At 45.4% G+C, this 22543-nt stretch overlaps 1 protein-coding gene across 2 annotated transcripts in view; it reads left to right on the forward strand.

Moving 5' to 3' along the window:
* LOC137342759 (mannosyl-oligosaccharide 1,2-alpha-mannosidase IA-like) overlaps positions 1–22543 on the forward strand; it is a 325275-nt gene that overhangs the window by 216594 nt on the left and 86138 nt on the right. The window lies entirely within an intron of this gene.

The raw sequence follows: 22543 nt of genomic DNA on the forward strand, positions 1-22543 counted from the left end.
AATAAATAACCAGGGCGATTTTAACTGCCCAGCCGCCTGGTTTCTCCCAGGTGGGTAGGGATAAGATAGTCCCCTCAGTGTTTGCTAAATTGTAAACAAAATTCAAATTGACTAAAATTATCACTATTGTACCATTGATAATTAGTTTTAATCTGAGAATGCTGTTGATTTATGAACCTGTATTGCACATTTTACGCAGAAATGTATAGAAGTTACAACACAGAAACAGTCAATTTGGCCCTACCAGTCCATTTTAGCGTTAACCCTCCACATGAGCAAATAGTCATTAACAAATTTATTCAGCCCCTTTTCATATTCTTTTTGTCCCTTTTTCCTTCAACTATCCAATCTAATCTTGAACGTTGACATAGGGGGCAATTTTAACCCACCTGTCTAGTGGGAATGAGGTGGCTGCACAGAAAAAATTGCCTGTGAAAATTTACTAGCCCATTCCTGCTTAATTGCTGCTCACCGCCAGCTTAACTGGACCCTTTTTTAGGCGGCCAAGGTCCTAGCCTGACTCAGGTAGGAACCCCTTGAGACATGCAGACCACTTCCTATGATGTCATTAGGACCTCAGTGGAATTTTAACTGACGACTGTGCGGGGAGCCACCACAGTCACCCTGTTCAATGAAACCTGGTCTGCAGGAAGAAGAGGCTCTGTAAGGGAAATGTTAAACTTTCCTTTGTAGGGTCAGGAAGTGCCCCTCCGAACCCCATAAGGGAAGTCTGAGCCTCTGCTGCCCTGGATGCCCCCCTCTCCCTTCCCACATGCAAGACCCTGTTGTACTCCAACCCACCCCCGTGACTTACCTGAATGACGGCAGATGTCCTCTGAGCCACCTGATCTTGATTGCCGGCAGCTAGGTGGCTATCTCTTTGCACCCATTTCAGATGGGCAGTTGCCAGTTGTAAAAGAGGCTCGCAAGTTAAAATAGCCGGGGCCTCAAATTGATGACATAAGGGGTGTTTGACACTCACCCTGCGTGAATCCCGCTCCCAGTTAAAATCCTGCTATAGTATCAGCCTCAACCACTAACCTTGGAAGTGAATTCCAGAGCCTTACAACTCTCTGTGAAGAAGTTTCTCTTGCTTTCTGTTCTAAATCTTTTACATTTAATTTTGATAAACTTTATTGGAAAATTTTCAGATGTGCCCGTCCTTATAAATTTCACTTTTGTCACCCACTAGCACTTAATCTGCTGTTATAATTGCCATGGGCTTCATCTCATGTTTAGACTTTAGCCATGGGCCCGGTAATTCCACGGTGTGAGTTACTCTGGAGTCCTGAGTAAAGCCCATTGATGCTCTGAATCCTCTAGAATTTCATTGGTTAGCTCATTTGCATATCCATTGGAGGATCTATTGGCACAAATGCCATGTAAAACAAGTGATATGCTGGGGGTGCTTGGAAATTAGAATGCATCCTTTAGCTAATTGTGGCTAAAGGTTGCTGCAGCTGGCTGGGGGAGCAGCAGGTAAGTAGCAAAGTGTTGGGATCATTCTGTTTACCGTTAGCTAGCTGCACTGGATGGTTCATTGTCTTAATCCCACTATTCAAGAATATTAGCTGCTGCAGGATCTGGCAGTGACAGCCAAAAGAGGATCATGGGCATGGCAAGGACGAACTGGAGAAGAGCTCACAATTTCAGTGAGACTGATCTTAAAACCTTCTCAAGGAGATAGAACAGGGAGAGACAGACTGCTGTTACTCATTGGGAAGGAACTTCAAAAAAATGTCTCTCATGCCATGTAGAGAGAGGTGGCACTGGCATTGAGTCCCAACTCTCTCACCCACTGAACTGCAGACACAGCAGCATGAAGTTCAATGACTTGACCAGGGTAGCAAGGTAACACACTGACCATTCTCCCTTTTTTCCCTTGGGCACCTGGGGCATCAGCACAGTCTTCACCCTCTTAAAATTAAGAACTGACAAATAACTCTTCACACTGCAATCTGGTTAAAGGGGATAGTAACTAGGGATCTTACAGTATGTGTTGCCATCCCCCCTAACAGCATTCACTTGCAAGCACAATCTTAAAACCACTTTATCCACTTTAACGGGGTCTTACACCAGCTGTCACATCCCACCTGGGAAACAGTCCTCATTTGCTAGCATTCACTTAATTTACTAAATCTTGTTGCATGACAGTGCTCATGAGATGCAGAGCACCAGAGAGGACAGCCCTGACATTAAAGAGCTCACCCTCTATGAGAAGCAGGCCATGGAGCTGATGGGCAAGCACTTTGGTCTTGCCATGGGAGATAACGAGGATGGGGCATAGTTCCAGTGCCAGGTTAGTGACTCCACACCTACACAGCTCCCTATGTAACACCATAGCCACAACCTTCCACACCCTTCTCTATCTTCTCAATCTCATGGAGCTAATGCTCACCCTTTCTTAGCTGCTTCTCTCCTTTCCTGCAGATCCATCACAGCGACAGATGATGATGAGGAGAAGGAGAGCCAGAATTTCTTTCTTGTGGGCCCTGAAAATGATGAAGGCATGGGGAATGATTATAAAGAGGAAGAGGAAGTCAAGGCAAAGGCCACCCATGAATCACAGGTCCCAGATTCTGCTCTGTGTTCGTCTGCTACAAGCCCCTTGATCTCACCTCCAGTGTCACTTGTATTTTCACTTCCATGCTCCAGCTCAAATACTTCTACCTGGGTGGAATTAGATAGTGAGGATGTGGCACCGGGTGATTCACAGAGCACGAGGGAGCTGGAGGAGTAGATGAGGATATGGCACCGGGTGATTCACAGAGCACGAGGGAGCTGGAGGAGTAGGTGAGGATATGGCACCGGGTGATTCACAGAGCACGAGGGAGCTGGAGGAGTGGGTGAGGATGTGGCACTGCATGATTCACAGAGCACGAGGGAGCTGGAGGAGTGGGTGAGGATGTGGCACCAGATGATTCACAGAGCACAAGGGAGCTGGAGGAGTAGGTGAGGATGTGGCATCAGATGATTCACAGAGCACAAGGGAGCTGGAGGAGTAGGTGAGGATGTGGCACTGCGTGATTCACAGAGCACGAGGGAGCTGGAGGAGTAGGTGAGGATGTGGCACTGCGTGATTCACAGAGCACGAGGGAGCTGGAGGAGTAGGTGAGGATGTGGCATCAGATGATTCACAGAGCACAAGGGAGCTGGAGGAGTAGGTGAGGATGTGGCACTGCGTGATTCACAGAGCACGAGGGAGCTGGAGGAGTAGGTGAGGATGTGGCACTGCGTGATTCACAGAGCACGAGGGAGCTGGAGGAGTAGGTGAGGATGTGGCATCAGATGATTCACAGAGCACAAGGGAGCTGGAGGAGTAGGTGAGGATGTGGCACTGCGTGATTCACAGAGCACGAGGGAGCTGGAGGAGTAGGTGAGGATGTGGCACTGCGTGATTCACAGAGCACGAGGGAGCTGGAGGAGTGGGTGAGGATGTGGCACTGCGTGATTCACAGAGCTCGAGGGAGCTGGAGGAGTGGGTGAGGATGTGGCACTGCGTGATTCACAGAGCACGAGGGAGCTGGAGGAGTAGGTGAGGATGTGGCACTGCGTGATTCACAGAGCTCCAGGGAGCTGGAGGAATAGGTGAGGATGTGGCACTGCGTGATTCACAGAGCACGAGGGAGCTGGAGGAATAGGTGAGGATGTGGCACTGCGTGATTCACAGAGCACGAGGGAGCTGGAGGAATAGGTGAGGATGTGGCACTGCGTGATTCACAGAGCACGAGGGAGCTGGAGGAGTGGGTGAGGATGTGGCACTGCGTGATTCACAGAGCTCGAGGGAGCTGGAGGAGTGGGTGAGGATGTGGCACTGCGTGATTCACAGAGCACGAGGGAGCTGGAGGAGTAGGTGAGGATGTGGCACTGCGTGATTCACAGAGCTCAAGGGAGCTGGAGGAATAGGTGAGGATGTGGCACTGCGTGATTCACAGAGCACGAGGGAGCTGGAGGAGTAGGTGAGGATGTGGCACTGCGTGATTCACAGAGCACGAGGGAGCTGGAGGAATAGGTGAGGATGTGGCACCTTCCCAGCAGAGAAAGGTCCCATGGTTCAGAGCCATCGAACCCAGATCTCATGTGGTGATCCTTTCAAATTGTGGGAGTGGAGTCAATAAAGGGTGTGAGCCATGAAGAGCTTTGGCAGCCCAAAAAGACAAGTGTTCTCTTTAACTTATTTTATTGCTTTCACTCAAAATTCTCTCACTCAGTAAAGTGCAGGCACATCTGCCCAGCAATGTGGCACTCAGGTAATTGATACTGGTATTTTGTGCAGAGGCATTTCCAGCATGCACCAAGATAACGCATGTTCCCTTTCTCTTTGTGTAGCGGTCTCCCAAGGTGATATACCCACCATTAGACAACAGGAAGGTGTGCCATCTTGTGAGCATCCATCACGCACTCATAATCATGCAGGCACCAGCTCAGAGATATCCAATATTCACCTCAGGAATCAAAAAAAGATCAGGGTGAAGCACAAAGCGCAAGTCAGGAGGAGCAACCTAAGGTGACAGTAAAGTGGATGCATCTTTTTTGGAATGTAAGGGGAGATATTTCGCTTCTGCACTTCTAGCATATCACATATCAGGAAATTGCAATCCCCAGCTCATGATTTTCCATCCTTCAATTTATCCTGTAGTGCGTCCATATATTTTCAGAAAAGATATATTGATGTACCTGATGGTGGGTTATAGGCAGGTATTGTAATAGAGACAGAGCATGTTGTTCACAGAGCCAGTATATTGCAATGAAGACTGTAGGATTGTTTGAACAAGGACACATTTACAGTGTTAAGTACAAGTCCTGTTAATCAGTGAATAGTAGCACCACTCTTCCCGATTGCACACCTCCCTCAACCATTTCTTCTTCCCTTTTTGGCAAAGCTTCAGGCTGACCCTCCTGGTTCTCTTATTACATGGCTGCCTTGCTGGATTGTGAAATTAAGCAATGAAAATAGTTAGAAACAGCCAGCATGGATTTCAAAAGGGGCAATCATGCTCGACAAACCTCATGCAATTCCTTGAGGACGTAACCCAACGTGGTAGATGGGGATGTAATGTACACGTACTTTAAAAAGAGAAGAAAGACTTGCATTTATTAAGCACCTTTCACGACCTCAGGATGTTCCCATCTGCTTTACAACCAATTAAGTATTTTTGAAGTGTAGTCATTGTTGTAATGTAGGAAATGCGGCAACCCCTCAGATAATGAAGCAGTCCGTGCCCGTATGCAGCAAGACCTGGACAACATCCAGGCTTGGGCTGATAAGTGGCAAATAACATTCGCGCCAGGCAATGACCATCTCCAACAAGAGAGAGTCTAACCACCTCCCATTGACATTCAATGGCATTACCATCGCCGAATCCCCCACTATCAACATCCTGGGAGTCACCATTGACCAGAAACTTAATTGGACCAGCCACATAAATACTGTGGCTACAAGAGCAGGTCAGAGGCTGGGTATTCTGCAGCGAGTTACTCACCTCCTGACTCCCCAAAGCCTGTCCGCCATCGACAAACACAAGTCAGGAGTGTGATACGAACATACAAATTAAGAGCAGGAGTGGCCATTCGGCCCCTCAAGCCTGCTCAGCCATTTGATAAGATCATGGCTGATCTGATTGTGACCTCAACCCTACTTTCCCGTCTACCTACTATAACCTTTGATTCCGTTGTTAATCAGGAATCTATCTAACTCAGCCTTAAAAATATTCAATGACCCTGCCTCCACCGCTGTCTGGGGAAGGGAGTTCCACAGACTCACAACCCTCTGAGACAAAAAAATTCTCTTCATCTCAGTCTTAAATGGGAGACCCCTTATTTTTAAACTATGGCCCCTAGTTCTAGTCTCTCCCAGAAGGGGAAACAGCCTCTCAGCATCTACCCCTTCTAGTCCCCTCAGAATCTTATGTTTCAATAAGATCACCTCTCATTCTTCTAAACTCCAGTGTATACAGGCCCAACTTGTCCAATCTTTCCTCATAAGATAACCCCCTCATCCAAGGAATCAGTCGAGTGAACCTTCTCTGAACCGCCTCCATAGCAATTATGTCCTTTCTTAAATAAGGAGACCAAAACTGCACACAGTATTCTAGATGTGGTCTCACCAATGCCCTGTACAACTGTAGCAAAACATCTCTACTTTTATATTCCATTCCCCTTGCAATAAATGACAACATTCCATTTACCTTCCTAATCACTTGCTGTACCTGCATACTAACTTTTTGTGATTCATGTATGAGGACACCCAGATCCCTCTGTACCTCAGAGTTCTGCAATCTCTCTCCATTTAAATAATATACTGCTTTTCCATTCCTCCTGCCAAAATGGACAAGTTCACATTTTCCCACATTATACTCCATCTGCCAAATTTTTGCCCACTCACTCAACCTATCTATATCTCTTTGCAGACTCCTTATGCCCTCTTCACAACTTACTTTCCTACCTACCTTTGTGTCATCAGCAAATTTAGCAACCATACATTCAATCCCTTCATCCAAGTCATTGATATAGATTGTAAATAGTTGAGGCCCAAGCACTGATCCCTGTGGCACTCCACTCGTTACATCTTGCCAACCTGAAAATGACCCATTTTTGCCTACTCTCTGTTTCCTGTTAGCTAACCAATCCTTTATCCATGCTAATATGTTACCCCCTACACCATGAGATCTTATTTTGTGTTGTAGCCTTTGATGTGGCACCTTGTCAAAAGCCTTCTGGAAATCCAAGTACACTACAACCACAGAATCCTCTTCATCCACGTTGCTTGTTACTTCCTCAAAGAACTCTTAATAAATTAGTCAAACACAATTTCCCTTTCACAAAGCCATGTTGACTCTGCCTGATTGCATTGAGATTTTCTAAGTGCCCTGCTATAACTTCCTTAATAATAGATTCTAGCATTTTCCCTATGACAGATGGTAAGCTAACTGGCCTGTAGTTTCCTGCTTTCTGTCTCCCTCCTTTCTTGAATAGAAGAGTTACATTCGCTATTTTCCAATCTGATGGGACCTTTCCAGAATCTAGGGAATTTTGGAAAATTAATACCAATGCATCTACTACCTCTGCAGCCACTTCTTTCAAGATGGAATACTGTCCACTTGCCTGGATGAGTGCAACTCCAACAACACTCAAGAATCTCGACACCATCCAGAACAAAGCAGCCCGCTTGATTGGTAGCCCATCCACCATCCTAAACATTCACTCTCTTCACCACCGGCGCACTGTGGCTGCAGTATGTACCATCCACAGGATGCATTGCAGCAACTCACCAAGGCGTCTTCGACACCACCTCCCAAACCCGCGACCTCTACCACTTAGAAGGACGAGGGCAGCAGGCACATGGGAACATCACCACCTTCATGTTCCCCTCCAAGTCACACACCATCCGACTTGGAAATATATCGCCATTCATTGTTGCTGGGTCAAAATCCTGGAACTCCCTACCTAACAGCACTGTGGGAGAACCTTCACCACACGGACTGCAGCGGTTCAAGAAGGTGGCTCACCACAACCTTCTCAAGGGCAATTAGGGATGAGCAATAAATGCTGGCCTTGCCAGCGACTCCCACATCCCATGAACAAATAAAAAAAAGGACAATTTGTGCACAGCAAGGTCCCACAAACAGCAATGTGATAATGACCAGATCATTTTTTTTAGGTCTTGATTGAAGGATAAATGTTGGCCAGGACACCGGAAAGAACCCTGCTGTTCTTCGAATAGTGCCATGGAATCTTCTACAACCAGCAGAGGGCAAAAGGGGCCTCGGGAGGAAAGCATGAATTGAGGATTGGTTAACGGAGAGAAAACAGAGAGTAGGAATAAACAGGTCATTTTTGGGTTGGCAGGTTGTAACTTGTGGGGTGCCACAGGGATAGGTGCTGGGCCTCAGCTATATTAATGACTTAGATGAAGGTACTGAGTGTAATGTATCCAAGTTTGCTGACGATACAAAGCTAGATGGGAAAGTAAGCTGTGAGGAGGACACAGAGTCTGCAAAAGGATATCGACAGGTTAAGTGTGTGGGCAAGAAGTGGCAGTTGGAGTATAATGTGGGGAAATGTGAGGTTATTCACTTTGGTAGTAAAGATAGAAAAACAGAGTATTTTTTAAATGGTGAGAAACTATTAAATGTTGGTGTTCAAAGGGATTTGGGTGTCCATGTACGCGAAAATTAACATGCAGGTACAGCAAGCAATTAGGAAGGCAAATGGTAAGTTGGCTTTTATTGCAAGGGAGTTGAAGTAAAAGAGTAAGAAAATCTTGCTGCAATTGTACAGGGCTTTAGTGAGACCACACCTGGAGTACTATATGCTGTTTTGGTCTCCTTACCTAAAGGAGTATATACTTGCCTTAGAGGCGGTGCAACAAAGGTTCACTAGATTGATTCCTCGGATGAGAGGGTTGTCCTTGGAGGAAAGATTGAATAGAATGGGCCTTTACTGTCTGGAGTTTAGAAGAATGAGAGGTGATTTCATTGAAACATTTAAGATTCTAAGAGGGCTTGACAGGGTAGATGCGGAGAGGATGTTTCCCCTGGCTGGAGAGTCTAGAACTAGGGGACATCGTCTCAGGAAAAGGGGTCGGACATTTAGGACTAAGATGAGGAGGAATTTCTTCACTCAGAGGGTTGTGAATATTTGTAATTCTCTACCCCAGAGGGCTGTGGATGCTCAGTCGTTGAGTATATTCAAGACTGAGATCGATAGATTTTTGGACTCCAAAGGAATCAAGGGATATGGGGATCGGGCGTGAAAGTAGAGTTGGGGTTGAAGATCAGCCACGATCTTATTGAATGGTGGAGCAGGCCCAAGGGGCCATATGGCCTACTCCTGCTCCTATTTCTTATGTTCTTAAGCCTTTGACAAGATACCACATGGGAGATTACTAAAAAAATTAAGGGGTATGGGATTAGTGGGAGGATAGGAAGTTGGATTAAAAATTGGTTAGAAAGGAGAAAACAGAGTTCATCATAGAATCATACAGCAGAGAAGGCGGCCATTCGGCCCATTGAATTAGTCCCACTCCCCTGCTCTTTCTTCGCAGCCATGCAAATTTTTCCTTTTCAAGTACTCGCTGTGTAAAATAATTTGTACAATTTCCTTAAATATGTCCTCTGGTTATTGACCCTCCTGCCAGTAGAAACGGTTTCTCGTTATTTATCAAAACCCTTCATAATTTTGAACATGCAGCGTGGCTGCAAGAATGGTGCAGGAGGGAGGGATTTAGATTCCTGGGACATTGGGACCGGTTCTGGGGAAGGTGGGTCCTGTACAAGCGGGACGGGTTACACCCGAGCAGGACCGGGACCAATGTCCTTGTGGGGGTGTTTGCTAGTGCTGTTCATAGAATCATAGAAGTTTACAACATGGAAACAGGCCCTTCGGCCCAACATGCCCATGTCGCCCAGTTTATACCACTAAGCTAGTCCCAATTGCCTGCACTTGGCCCATATCCCTCTATACCCATCTTACCCATGTAACTGTCCAAATGCTTTTTAAAAGACAAAATTGTACCCGCCTCTACTACTGCCTCTGGCAGCTCGTTCCAGACACTCACCACCCTTTGAGTGAAAAAATTGCCCCTCTGGACCCTTTTGTATCTCTCCCCTCTCACCTTAAATCTATGCCCCCTCGTTATAGACTTTCCTACCTCTGGGAAAAGATTTTGACTATCTACCTTATCTATGCCCCTCATTATTTTATAGACTTCTATAAGATCACCCCTTAACCTCCTACTCTCCAGGGAAAAAAGTCTCAGTCTATCCAACCTCTCCCTATAAGTCAAACCATCAAGTCCCGGTAGCATCCTAGTAAATCTTTTCTGCACTCTTTCTAGTTTAATAATATCCTTTCTATAATAGGGTGACCAGAACTGTACACAGTACTCCAAGTGTGGCCTCACCAATGCCCTGTACAACTTCAACAAGACATCCCAACTCCTGCATTCAATGTTCTGACCAATGAAACCAAGCATGCCGAATGCCTTCTTCACCACCCTATCCACCTGTGACTCCACTTTCAAGGAGCTATGAACCTGTACTCCTAGATCTCTTTGTTCTATAACTCTCCCCAACGCCCTACCATTAACGGAGTAGGTCCTGGCCCGATTCGATCTACCAAAATGCATCACCTCACATTTATCTAAATTAAACTCCATCTGCCATTCATCGGCCCACTGGCCTAATTTATCAAGATCCCGTTGCAATCCTAGATAACCTTCTTCACTGTCCACAATGCCACCAATCTTGGTGTCATCTGCAAACTTACTAACCATGCCTCCTAAATTCTCATCCAAATCATTAATATAAATAACAAATAACAGCGGACCCAGCACCGATCCCTGAGGCACACCGCTGGTCACAGGCCTCCAGTTTGAAAAACAACCCTCTACAACCACCCTCTGTCTTCTGTCGTCAATCCAATTTTGTATCCAATTGGCTACCTCACCTTGGATCCCATGAGATTTAACCTTATGTAACAACCTACCATGCGGTACCTTGTCAAAGGCTTTGCTAAAGTCCATGTAGACCACGTCTACTGCACAGCCCTCATCTATCTTCTTGGTTACCCCTTCAAAAAACTCAATCAAATTCGTGAGGCATAATTTTCCTCTCACAAAACCATGCTGACTGTTCCTAATCAGTCCCTGCCTCTCCAAATGCCTGTAGATCCTGTCTCTCAGAATACCCTCTAACAACTTACCCACTACAGATGTCAGGCTCACGGGTCTGTAGTTCCCAGGCTTTTCCCTGCCGCCCTTCTTAAACAAAGGCACAACATTTGCGACCCTCCAATCTTCAGGCACCTCACCTGTAGCTGTTGATGATTCAAATATCTCTGCTAGGGGACCGGCAATTTCCTCCCTAACCTCCCATAACGTCCTGGGATACATTTCATCAGGTCCCGGAGATTTATCTACCTTGATGCGCGTTAAGACTTCCAGCACCTCCCTCTCTGTAATATGTACAGCAAGAGAGGGGAAGACCCAGGGGAAATTTACAATACAAATAGTACAAACAGTTGTTCAAGAACAAGTGAGAGGGAAAAGCGTAGAGCAGCAGAAAGAAAGTGTACTTTAGGCATGACAGATAAGTGAAAACTAAAAGGCGTAAGGCGATTAACCCAGCATCAAAGCTGAAGGTCAGGCTAGGGTGTGTGGCCCAACTAAGAGTTCTATGCACAAATGCACAAATGCCATGAACAACTAAAGAGGTAAGGGACAGTATAAGACATAAGGAAAGGGCATACCAAAAGGCAAAAAATGGCACAGATCCTGGCGAATGGGAAAGATACAAAGATCAACAAAGGGTCACAAAACAGATAGTAAGGGCTACAAAAAGAGTGTATGAAAAGAAACTTGCAAGGGATATCAAAACCAATACAAAGAACTTTTATAGTTACATTAGGAAAAAGAGGGTGGTCAGGAGCAATGTTGGCCCCTTAAAAACTGAAAGTGGGGTTATTGTCATTGACAATGGGGAAATGGCGGACATGTTGAATGATTACTTTGCGTCAGTATTTACAGTAGAAAAAGAGGATAGCATGCCGGAAATCCCAAGAAAACTAATATTGAATCGGGGACAGGGACTCGATAAAATTAACATAAGTAAAACAACAGTAATGAAGAAAATAATAGCACTAAAGAGTGACAAATCCCCAGGATCAGATGGTTTCCATCCTAGGGTTTTAAAGGAAGTAGGTGAGCACATTGCAGGCACCCTAACTATAATCTTTCAAAGTTCTCTAGATTCAGGAACTGTCCCTCTAGATTGAAAAATTGCACATGTCACTCCGCTTTTTAAGAAAGGAGAGAGGGAAACCGGGGAATTATAGACCAGTTAGCCTAACATCTGTTGTGGGGAAAATGTTGGAGTTTATAATTAAGGATAGGGTGACTGAACACCGACAATTTTCAGTTAATCAGAGAGAGCCAGCATGGATTTGTGAAAGGTAGGTCGTGCCTGACAAACCTGATTGAATTTTTTGAAGAGGTGACTAAAGTAGTGGTCAGGGGAATGTCAATGGATGTTATTTATATGGACTTCCAGAAGGCATTTGATCAGGTCCCACATAAGAGACTGTTAACTAAGATAGAAGCCCATGGAATCGAGGGAAAAGTACGGACTTGGTTCGGAAGTTGGCTGAGCAAAAGGCGACAGAGAGTAGGGATAATGGGTAGGTACTCACATTGGCAGGATGTGACTAGTGGAGTCCTGCAGGGATCTGTCTTGGGGCCTCAATTATTCACAATATTTATTAACGACTTAGATGAAGGCACAGAAAGTCTCATATCTAAGTTTGCCGATGACACAAAGATTGGTGGCATTGTAAGCAGTGTAGATGAAAACATAAAATTACAAAGCGATATTGATCGATTAGGTGAATGGGCAAAACCGTGGCAAATGGAATTCAATGTGGACAAAAATGAGGTCATCCAGTTCGGATCAAAAAAGGATAGAACAGGGTACTTCTAAATGGTAAAAAGTTAAAAACAGTGGATGTCCAAAGGGACCTAGGGGTTCAGGTACATAGATCATTGAAGTGTCATGAACAAGTGCAGAAAATAATCAATAAGGTCAATGGAATGCTGGCCTTTATATCTGGAGGACTAGAGTACAAGGGGGCAGAAGTTATGCTGCAGCTGTACAAAACCCTGGTTAGACTGCACCTGGAGTACTGTGAGCAGTTCTGGGCACGGCACCTTCGGAAGGACATATTGGCCTTGGAGGGAGTGCAGCGTAGGTTTACTAGAATGATACCCGGACTTCAAGGGTTAAGTTACGAGGAGAGATTACACAAATTGGGGTTGTATTCTCTGGAGTTTCGAAGGTTAAGGGGTGATCTGATCGAAGTTTATAAGATATTAAGGGGAACGGATAGGGTGGATAGAGAGAAACTATTTCTGCTGGTTGGGGATTCTAGGAGTAGGGGGCACAGTCTAAAAATTAGAGCCAGACCTTTCAGGAGCGAGATTAGAAAACATTTCTACACACAATGGGTGGTAGAAGTTTGGAACTCTCTTCCTCAAATGGCAATTGATACTCGCTCAATTGCTAAATTTAAATGTGAGATAGATAGCTTTTTGGCAACCAAAGGTATTACGGGATATGGATATGGAGTTAGATCACAGATCAGCCATGATCTTATGAAATGGCGGAGCAGGCACGAGAGGCTGAATGGCCTCCTCCTGTTCCTATGTTCCTATCTCTATTAAATCTCCCCTTAAACTTCTCTGCTGTAAAGAGAACAGTCCAAGCTTCTCTAGTCTCCCCACATAACCTCATCCCTGGTTTCATTTTAGTTAATCTCCTCTGCACCTTCTCCAAAGCCTTGACATTCTTCCTAAAGTATGGCGCCCAGATTTGGACACAATGCTCCAACTGAGACCAAACCAGTGATTTGGTCTCAGGTTCGCATGCTTTCTTGCTTTTGTATTCTATGCGTCTATTTATAATGCACAGGATCCGTTTGCTGTACTAACAGCTTTATGAACTTGTCCTGCCACCTTCAAAGATTTTTATGTGAACTTCCTGTTCCTGCACCCCCTTTAAAATTGTACCATTTAGTTTATATTGCCTCTCCTCATTCTTCCTTCCAAAATGGTTCACTTCACTCTGCTCTGCATTAAATTTCATCTGCCACGTGTCTGCCCATTTCACCAGTCTGTCTATGTCCTCCTGAAGTCTGCTACTATCCTCTTCACTGTTTAGTACATTTCCAAGTTTTGTCTCATCTGCAAACTTTAAAATTATGTCCTTTATACCTAAGTCCAGGTCATTAATATATATTAAAGGGAGCAGTGGTCCTAATACTGACCCTTGGGGGGACACCACTGTACACTTCCCTCCAGTCTGAAAACAGCTGTTCGCCACTACTGCTTTCTGTCTCTTAGCCAATTTCGTATCCACCCAGCCACTGCTCCTTTTGTCCCATGGGCTTTGATTTTACTAACGAGTCTATCATGTGGCACTTTATCAAACACCTTTTGAAAGTCCATATACACAACGACAACTGCACTACCTTCATCAACCCTCTCCATTATTTCATCGAAGAACTCAATCGAGTTTGTCAGACACAATTTACTTTTAATAAATCCATGTTAGCTGTCATTTATTTACCCATGTTCTTCCAAGTGACAATTTTGTCCTGGATTATTGTCTCTAAAAGTTCCCCCACCGCCGACGTTCGACTGACTGGCCTGTAGTTACCAGGTTTAGCCCTCTCCCCTTTTTTAAACAGGGGTGTTACATTTGCAATCCTCCAGTCCTCTGGCACCACTCCCACGTCCAAGGAAGATTGAAAGATTGTGGCCAGAGCCTCCTTTATTTCCACCTTTACTTCCCTCAGCAACCTAGGATGCAACCAATTCAGACCGGGTGACTTTTCTACTTTGAGCACTGCCAATCTTTTAAGTACCTCCTCTTTATCTATTTTTATCCTATCTAATTTCTGTACCCCCCCCCTCCTCCATTTGTGAAGTCAGATGCAAAGTAGTCATTTAGTACCTCCAACGTGCCCTCTGCCTCCACAAGAAGATTTCCTTTTTGGTCTTTAATCAGCCCCACCCTTCCTTTGATTATCCATTTACTCTTTATATCTTAGAATCATACAGCACAGAAGGAGGCCATTGGAACAAGACAGAGGCTGGGTACTCTGATGAGCGGCTCACTTCCTGACCCCTCAAGGCCACCCACCATCTGCAAGCTCGTCAGGAGTGTGATGAAATACTCACCACTTGCCCAACACTCACAAAAGTCAATGCAGCCCGCACAAAGCAGATCATTATATCACACCTCCGCCACCAGACGCAATATCCACCCCGCGTCACCAGCATATTGTTGCTTCAGTATGTGTTATCTACAAGATGCACTGCAGCAACTCACCAAGCTTACTTCAATAGCACCTTCCTCCCCCACAACCTCAACCACCAAAAAGACAAGAGCAGTAATGTCATGGGAACATCATCACCACCTAGTTCCTCTCCAAATCAACCACCATCATGACTTGGACATACATCACCATTCCTTCATCGTCCCTGGTCAATATCCTGGAATTGACTACCATTGTGTGAGCACCATCACCACAACTCCAGCAGTTAAAGAAGGCCTACCACCATCTTCTCAGGGTAACTAAGGATAGGCAATAAATGCAGCCTTGCCAGCATCACCTGCATTCCAAGAACAAATTAAAAAAGTCAAAATGCTGATTTTATTTATGAGAAAAAAACAGCTTTTTAAAACAATTGCGGACTAGTCATATGTGTCAACCCTTTCCAATTCCAGAGTGGCTCTCGTGAAATTATGAATGTCAAGTTATGGTTGAAATTTTACATACTCAAATGTGATCTGCTTATTGTTTTCCCCCCAAATTCTAAGCTTCCAAATGCTGAATGTAGACAGTTCGGCTGGGCCAGTAATTGCGCGCACAACTGTCACTTTATAGTATCTTTTGACCATTTTTCCACAGAAAGCATTCAGAAAAAAATTGTTTTTAAATATATTTTAAAGGATAGTGTATTCACACAATTTTCAGATCAGCCATGATCTAATTGAATGATGGAACAGGCTCGAGGGGCTGAATGACCTACTCCTGTTCCTATGTTCCTAAGTTAAAAAGAACACTGACTATAGATGGTTAAAATGCTAATGAGTTAAGTTTTGATGTTGTTTCTCCGTAACTTTTGCTCTGTGTGCTCAAGTGCTGTGATGTAAAGCAGCTCAACAATGCTTATTTAGCCTCATCTCAACCTTTGAAGAGATTGAAGAAACTGTTGTGGAAAAGACACATTCAGATCACAAGGGGATACTACTGTTAACGCCCTGGGTTATACTATCATATGGTTAGATATTGGGCAGCAGAGGCACACCCCTAGGCATAAGATACTCAGACCTCTTACGGGAATGACTTGCACTGCTCTACCAGAGAGAATATCTAAAATGAGGCCCTGAATTTGTAACAAATACCTTCCATTGCAACAGGATAGAGTTTGGCATCAGGAATGAAGTTAATCTGGTGGCTGAAAGCCCAAGTTTAGCAGAAGAAGACATAAGAACATAAGAATTAGGAGCAGGAGTAAGCCATACAGCCCCTCGAGCCTGCTTCACCATTCAATCTGATCATGGCTCATCTTCGACCTCAACTCCACTTTCCCACCCGATCCCCATATCCTTTGATTCTCCTAGAGCCAAAAATCTATCCATCTCAGCCTTGAATATATTCAATGACTCAGCACCCACAGCCCTCTGGGGTAGAGAATTCCAAAGATTCACAACCCTCTGCGTGAAGAAATTCCTCACCTCAGTCTTGAACGGCATGACCTTCCCTTAACAATTTTGGTAGCAGGATTGAGGTTGAATACAGTCGTGGGGATTGAGTAGGGTCCAGCAGCAGGATTGAGATCAAGTCTGTCCGCAGAGGCCAGAATGGGTTTGGCAGTGGAGTAAAGTTGGGTCTGGCAGCAGCCTCAGCTCCTTAAATCTACCACTGTCTGTAAATGCTTCAAACACTTGCCATTCATGTAACTAATGGCAGGTCAGAGTGAGAGTTTAGGCGTTAACATATATATTGCCTCCTGTGCAACAGGGTGTTCATTATTTTGTGTGATTATGAGAAGACAAGTTGTACTGATTGAAATAAGTGAATCTGATCATAACTGTTGCTCTGTGTTTTCAAGTGCTGTGAAATAAAGCACAAATTTCTCTCCAATGCCCTTTAACAAGACAATCACAGTGCTAAACAAAATAATGACTGCCCTAAACTACTGCTCAATAAATGACTCCTCTTTTCCATTTTTTGCTTTCTGCCCTTTTGCAAGCCACAAAGTAGTGCTAGAAACAGACTGTTGGGTTCATTTGCACATTTAGCCACTCTTATTAGCCAGTTTTAGTCACATTTACTTTTTCAGCAACAATAGCTTCTTGCATTTATGTAGCGCCTTTAATGTAGAAAAACATTCCATGGTGCTTCACAGAGGCATAAGCAAAAAAATGGATGCTGAGCCAAAGGAGATAATAGGAGGGGGTTTGGTCAAAGAGGTGAGTATTGAGGAGGAGAGGGAGGTGGAGAGGGATAAAGATTTAGGGAGGGAATTCCAGAGCATGGGGCCTACGCAACTGAAGGCATAGTTGCCAATGTGGTGGGGTGGGGGGGGTTCAAGTTAGGGGAAATTTAGAAATCTAAAGAGAAAGGTCAAGGCATTAGAGCAGTGTAGCAATTAGGGTAAAGATAAGCAGAGTGTAACAGGAAGGGACAGAATTTAATGATAATAGCGCATCAGCGAATAAGATCAGTTCAGGAAAAAAATGGTAAAAAGTTAAAATTAAACGCATAAAATACAGGATTAAATGTATCCCAAGCTGTTAAGAGAAGCAAGGGAGGAAATAGCAGATGCTCTGACCATCATTTTCCAAGTCTCTTTGGCTACAGGCGTGGTACTGTTGTTTAAGAAGGGAGGGATAGACCAAGTAATTACAGGCCAGTCAACCTAACCTTGGTGGTGGGCAAATTATTGGAAAAAATTCTGAGGGACAGTATTAATCGTCATTTAGAAAGGCACGGATTAATCAAGGACAGTCATCATGGATTTGTTAAGGGAAGGTCATGCCTGACTAACTTGATTGAATTTTTTGAGGAGGTAACAAGGACGGTCAATGAGGGTAGCATATTTGACCTAGTCTACATGGATTTTAGCAAGGCTTATGTCAAGGTCCTACATGGCAGACTGATCAGAAAAGTAAAAGCCCATGGGATCCAAGGGAAAGTGGCAAGTTGGATCCAAAATTGGCTCAGTGGCGAGAAGCAAAGAGTAATGGTCGACGGGTGTTTTTGTGACTGGAAGCTGTTTCCAGTGGGGTTCCACAGTGCTCAGCATTAGGTCCCTTGCATTTTGCAGTATATATCAATGATTTAGACTTAATGTAGGGGGCATAATTAAGAAGTTTGTAGATGATGCAAAAATTATTAATTGTGGTTGATAGTGAGGAAGGAAGCTGTAGTCTGCAGGAAGATGTCAATGGACTGGTCAGGCGGGCAAGAAAAGTGGCAAATGGAATTCAACCTGAGAAGTGTGAGGTAATGCATTTGGGGAGGGCAAATAAGGCAAGGGAATACACAATAAATGGTAGGATACTGAGAAGTGTAGAGGAACAGAGGGACCTTGGAGTACATGTCCACAGATTCCTGAAGGTAGCAGGAAAGTTGATAAGGTGCTAAAGAAGGTATACGCGATTTGGGTGTCCTTGTCCACAAAACACAGAAAGTTAACTTGCAGGTACAGCAAGCAATTAGGAAGGCAAATGATATATTGGCCTTTACTGCAAGGGGGTTGGAGTACAAGAGAAAGGAAGTCTTGCTACAATTGTACAGGGCTTTGGTGAGACCACACCTGGAGTATTGTGTACAGTTTTGGTCTCCTTACCTAAGGAAGGATATACTTGCCTTAAAGGCGGTGCAACGAAGATTCACTAGATTGATTCCTGGGTTGAGAGGGTTGTCCTATGAGGAGATCGAGAAGAATGGGCCTATATTCTCTGAAGTTTAGAAGAGGTGATCTCATTGAAACGTATAAAATTATTAGAAGGCTTGACAGGGTAGATGTGGAGAGGCTCCCCTGTCTGGAGAGGCTAGAACTATGGGGCATAATCTCAGGATAAAGGGTGGGCGATTTAGGACTGAGATGAGGAGGAATTTCTTCACTCAGTGGGTGGTGAATCTTTGGAATTCTCTACCCCAGATTGCTGTGGATGCTCAGTCATTGAGTATATTCAAGACTCAGTGCAATAGATTTTTGGAGTCTAAGGGAATCAAGGGATATGGGGATCGGGAGGGAAAGTGGAGTTGAGGTCGAAGATCAGCCATGATCTTATTAAATGGCAGAGCAGGCTCAAGGGTCTGTATGCCCTACTCCTGCTCCTTTATCTTAAGAATGTTCTTATGGTGGAGTGTAGTGGGGGCAGGAGGAGAGGAGGGGAACGCACAAGCAGCCAGAGTCAGGAACAGATTTTTGGGAGTTGTAGGGCTGCAGAAGGTTACAGAGATAGGGAGGGGCAAAGCTGTAAAGGAATTTAAACACAAAAATTTTAAATTTGAAGCACTGGGGACCGAAAGCCAACGTTGGTCAGTGAGGACAGGGGTGATGGTTGAATGGGACTTGATGCAGGATAGGGTACAGTACCAATAGGATACAGGCATCAGAGTTTTGGAAGAGCTGAAGTTTGTGGATGATGGGAGGCCGGCCAGAAGAGCATTGGAATTGTTGAGTCTGGAGGTGACAACAGAATGGTAAAGGTTTCAGCGGCAGATGGACTGAGGCAGGGGCGGAGACAGGTGATGTTACAGAGGTATAAAACACTGTTTCGGCTACAGCAGGAGTATTGTGTCCAATTCTAGGATAGATCCATGAGGGACTCTGGAGGTAACGGTGCAGGGGTGGGAAGCAAAGCCATTGCGGGAGATGCTCTGGCTACAATTGGATAGGTAAGAGAGGAACCGAGTGAGGGTAGTCCCACTGAACTAGACAATGGAAGTGAGACATTGGAGGAGCATGGTATGGTCCATTGTGTCACAGGTTGCAGAGAGGATGAGGAGGGAGAATGCACCATGGTCACAGGCACAGAGGATGTCATTTGTGATATTGGTTAGGGCAGTTTTGATGCTGTGGCAGGGGTGGAAACCTGATTGGAGAGATTCAAACTGGGCGTTGTTGAGAAAGATGGGCAAGGATTTTACTATCAGAGGAGAATATTCCTCTAAAATACTGCTCAAGTGAGCTACTTGTTTCTAGTTACTTGTAAAGGAAATGGGAATGTAGAGTTCAGTGACTAAAGCTTGTGTTGCGATACATTTTGTGGTCAGACGAACTGAAGATAGTGCTGGGGGCTGCATTCTTATAGTATGTTGTAAGGGAGGATGTCATAACAAGAGATTTGTTTCTCGGAATTTCCTGCTTTATTTTACCATTGATATTGTAATTATGACATCAAAAGGTAGGTAATCCATCTACCTCTTTATTTATTGTTTGATTACTTTTTGGTGCATAACACACTGAGAATGAGGCAAAATCCAGACACCTGGGGCTCGATTTTCAGATGGCGGTGGGACTGCACACCCGCATGTCAGGCTGTCAGCTGAAGCGGCTCTATTTAATGGGCCATTGCTCCAAAGGCTTTTGCTGCAGCAAAGACCAAAAAGGCACAATGGAGCAGCACAGGGGCAAGGCTGCTCCAAGATTTAATGATGCCTCACTGCAGCAGCTACTGACCGGGGAGAGGAGGAAGAGGGAAGTGATTTACCCCGCAGACGGAAGAAAGTGCCCTGCCTCTGCCACCAAGAAGGCCTGGCTTGAGGTGGCAGAGGAGGTCACCAGCAGCAGCAACATCTCCCACACCTGGGTCCAGTGCAACAAAAGTGAGTACACTTACTGATTCTCCTGCATTCCGTGTTCCACATCAACCCCAACCCCCAACTCATTCTGCACTGCCAAGACTACTTCATCACATCGCTCCTCACCGGGTACGGTAGCATAGTGGTTATGTTACTGGGCTAGTAATCCAGAGGCCTGGACTAAAATCCAGAGTCATGAGTTCAAATCCCGCCACGGCAGCTGGCGAATTTAAATTCAATTAATTAATTAAATTCAATTAAATAAAAATCTGGAATTAAAATACTAGTATCAGTAATGATGGCCATGAAACTACCGGATTGTCGTAAAAACCCATCTGGTTCACTAATGTCCTTTAGGGAAGGAAGCCTGCTGCCCTTACCCGGTCTGGCCTATATGTGACTCCAGACCCACAGCAATGTGGTTGATTCTTAATTGCCCTCTGAAATGGCCGAGCAAGCCACTCAGTTGTAAAATCTCGCTACGAAAAGTCATAATAAGAATAAAACCGGACGGACCACAAGGCACTGGACACGACAACGGCAAAACACCAAGCCCAGTCGACCCTGCAAGGTCCTCCTTACTAACATCTGGGGACTTGTGCCAAAATTGGGAGAGCTGTCCCACAGACTAGTCAAGCAACAGCCTGACATAGCCATACTCACAGAATCATATCTTTCAGCCAACGTCCCAGACTCTTCCATCACCATCCCTGGGTATGTCCTGTCCCACCGGCAGGACAGACCCACCAGAGGTGGCGGTACAGTGATACACAGTCAGGAGGGAGTGGCCCTGGGCGTCCTCAACATTGACTCTGGACCCCATGAAATCTCATGGCATCAGGTCAAACACGGGCAAGGAAACCTCCTGCTGATTACCACCTACCGTCCTCCCTCAGCTGACGAATCAGTCCTCCTCCATGTTGAACACCACTTGGAGGAAGCACTGAGGGTAGCAAGGGCACAAAATGTACTCTGGGTGGGGGACTTCAATGTCCATCACCAAGAGTGGCTCGGTAGCACCACTACTGACCGAGCTGGCCGAGTCCTGAAGGACATAGCTGCTAGACTGGGCCTGCGGCAAGTGGTGAGCGAACCAACACGAGGGAAAAACTTACTTGACCTCGTCCTCACCAATCTACCTGTCGCAAATGCATCTGTCCATGACAGTATTGGTAGGAGTGACCACCGCACAGTCCTCGTGGAGATGAAATCCCGTCTTCGCACTGAGGACACCATCCAACATGTTGTGTGGCACTACCACCGTGCTAAGTGGGATAGATTCAGAACAGATCTAGCAGCTCAAAACCTGGCATCCATGAGGCGCTGTGGGCCATCAGCAGCAGCAGAATTGTATTCCAGCACAATCTGTAACCTCATGGCCCGGCATATTCCTCACTCTACCATTACCAACAAGCCAGGGGATCAATCCTGGTTCAATGAGGAGTGTAGAAGAGCATGCCAGGAGCAGCACCAGGCGTACCTAAAAATGAGGTGCCAACCTGGTGAAGCTACAACTCAGGACTACATGCATGCTAAACAGCGGAAGCAACATGCTATAGACAGAGCTAAGCGATTCCACAACCAACGGATCAGATCAAAGCTCTGCAGTCCTGCCACATCCAGTCGTGAATGGTCGTGGACAATTAAACAACTAACGGGAGGATGGAGGCTCTGCAAACATCCCCATTCTCAATGATGGCGGAGTCCAGCACGTGAGTGCAAAAGACAAGGCTGAAGCGTTTGCAACCATCTTCAGCCAGAAGTGCCGAGTGGATAATCCATCTCAGCCTCCTCCCGATATCCCCACCATCACGGAAGCCAGTCTTCGGCCAATTCGATTCACTCCACGTGATATCAAGAAACGGCTGAGTGCACTGGATACAGCAAAGGCTATGGGCCCTGACAACATCCCAGCTGTAGTGCTGAAGACTTGTGCTCCAGAGCTAGCTGCGCCTCTAGCCAAGCTGTTCCAGTACAGCTACAACACTGGCATCCACCCGACAATGTGGAAAATTGCCCAGGTATGTCCTGTCCACAAAAAGCAGGACAAATCCAATCCGGCCAATTACCGCCCCATCAATCTACTGTCAATCATCAGCAAAGTGATGGAAGGTGTTTTCGACAGTGCTATCAAGCGGCACTTACTCACCAATAACCTGCT

Source organism: Heptranchias perlo, chromosome 26 (assembly GCF_035084215.1).
Source record: "Heptranchias perlo isolate sHepPer1 chromosome 26, sHepPer1.hap1, whole genome shotgun sequence".
Taxonomy (NCBI): domain Eukaryota; kingdom Metazoa; phylum Chordata; class Chondrichthyes; order Hexanchiformes; family Hexanchidae; genus Heptranchias; species Heptranchias perlo.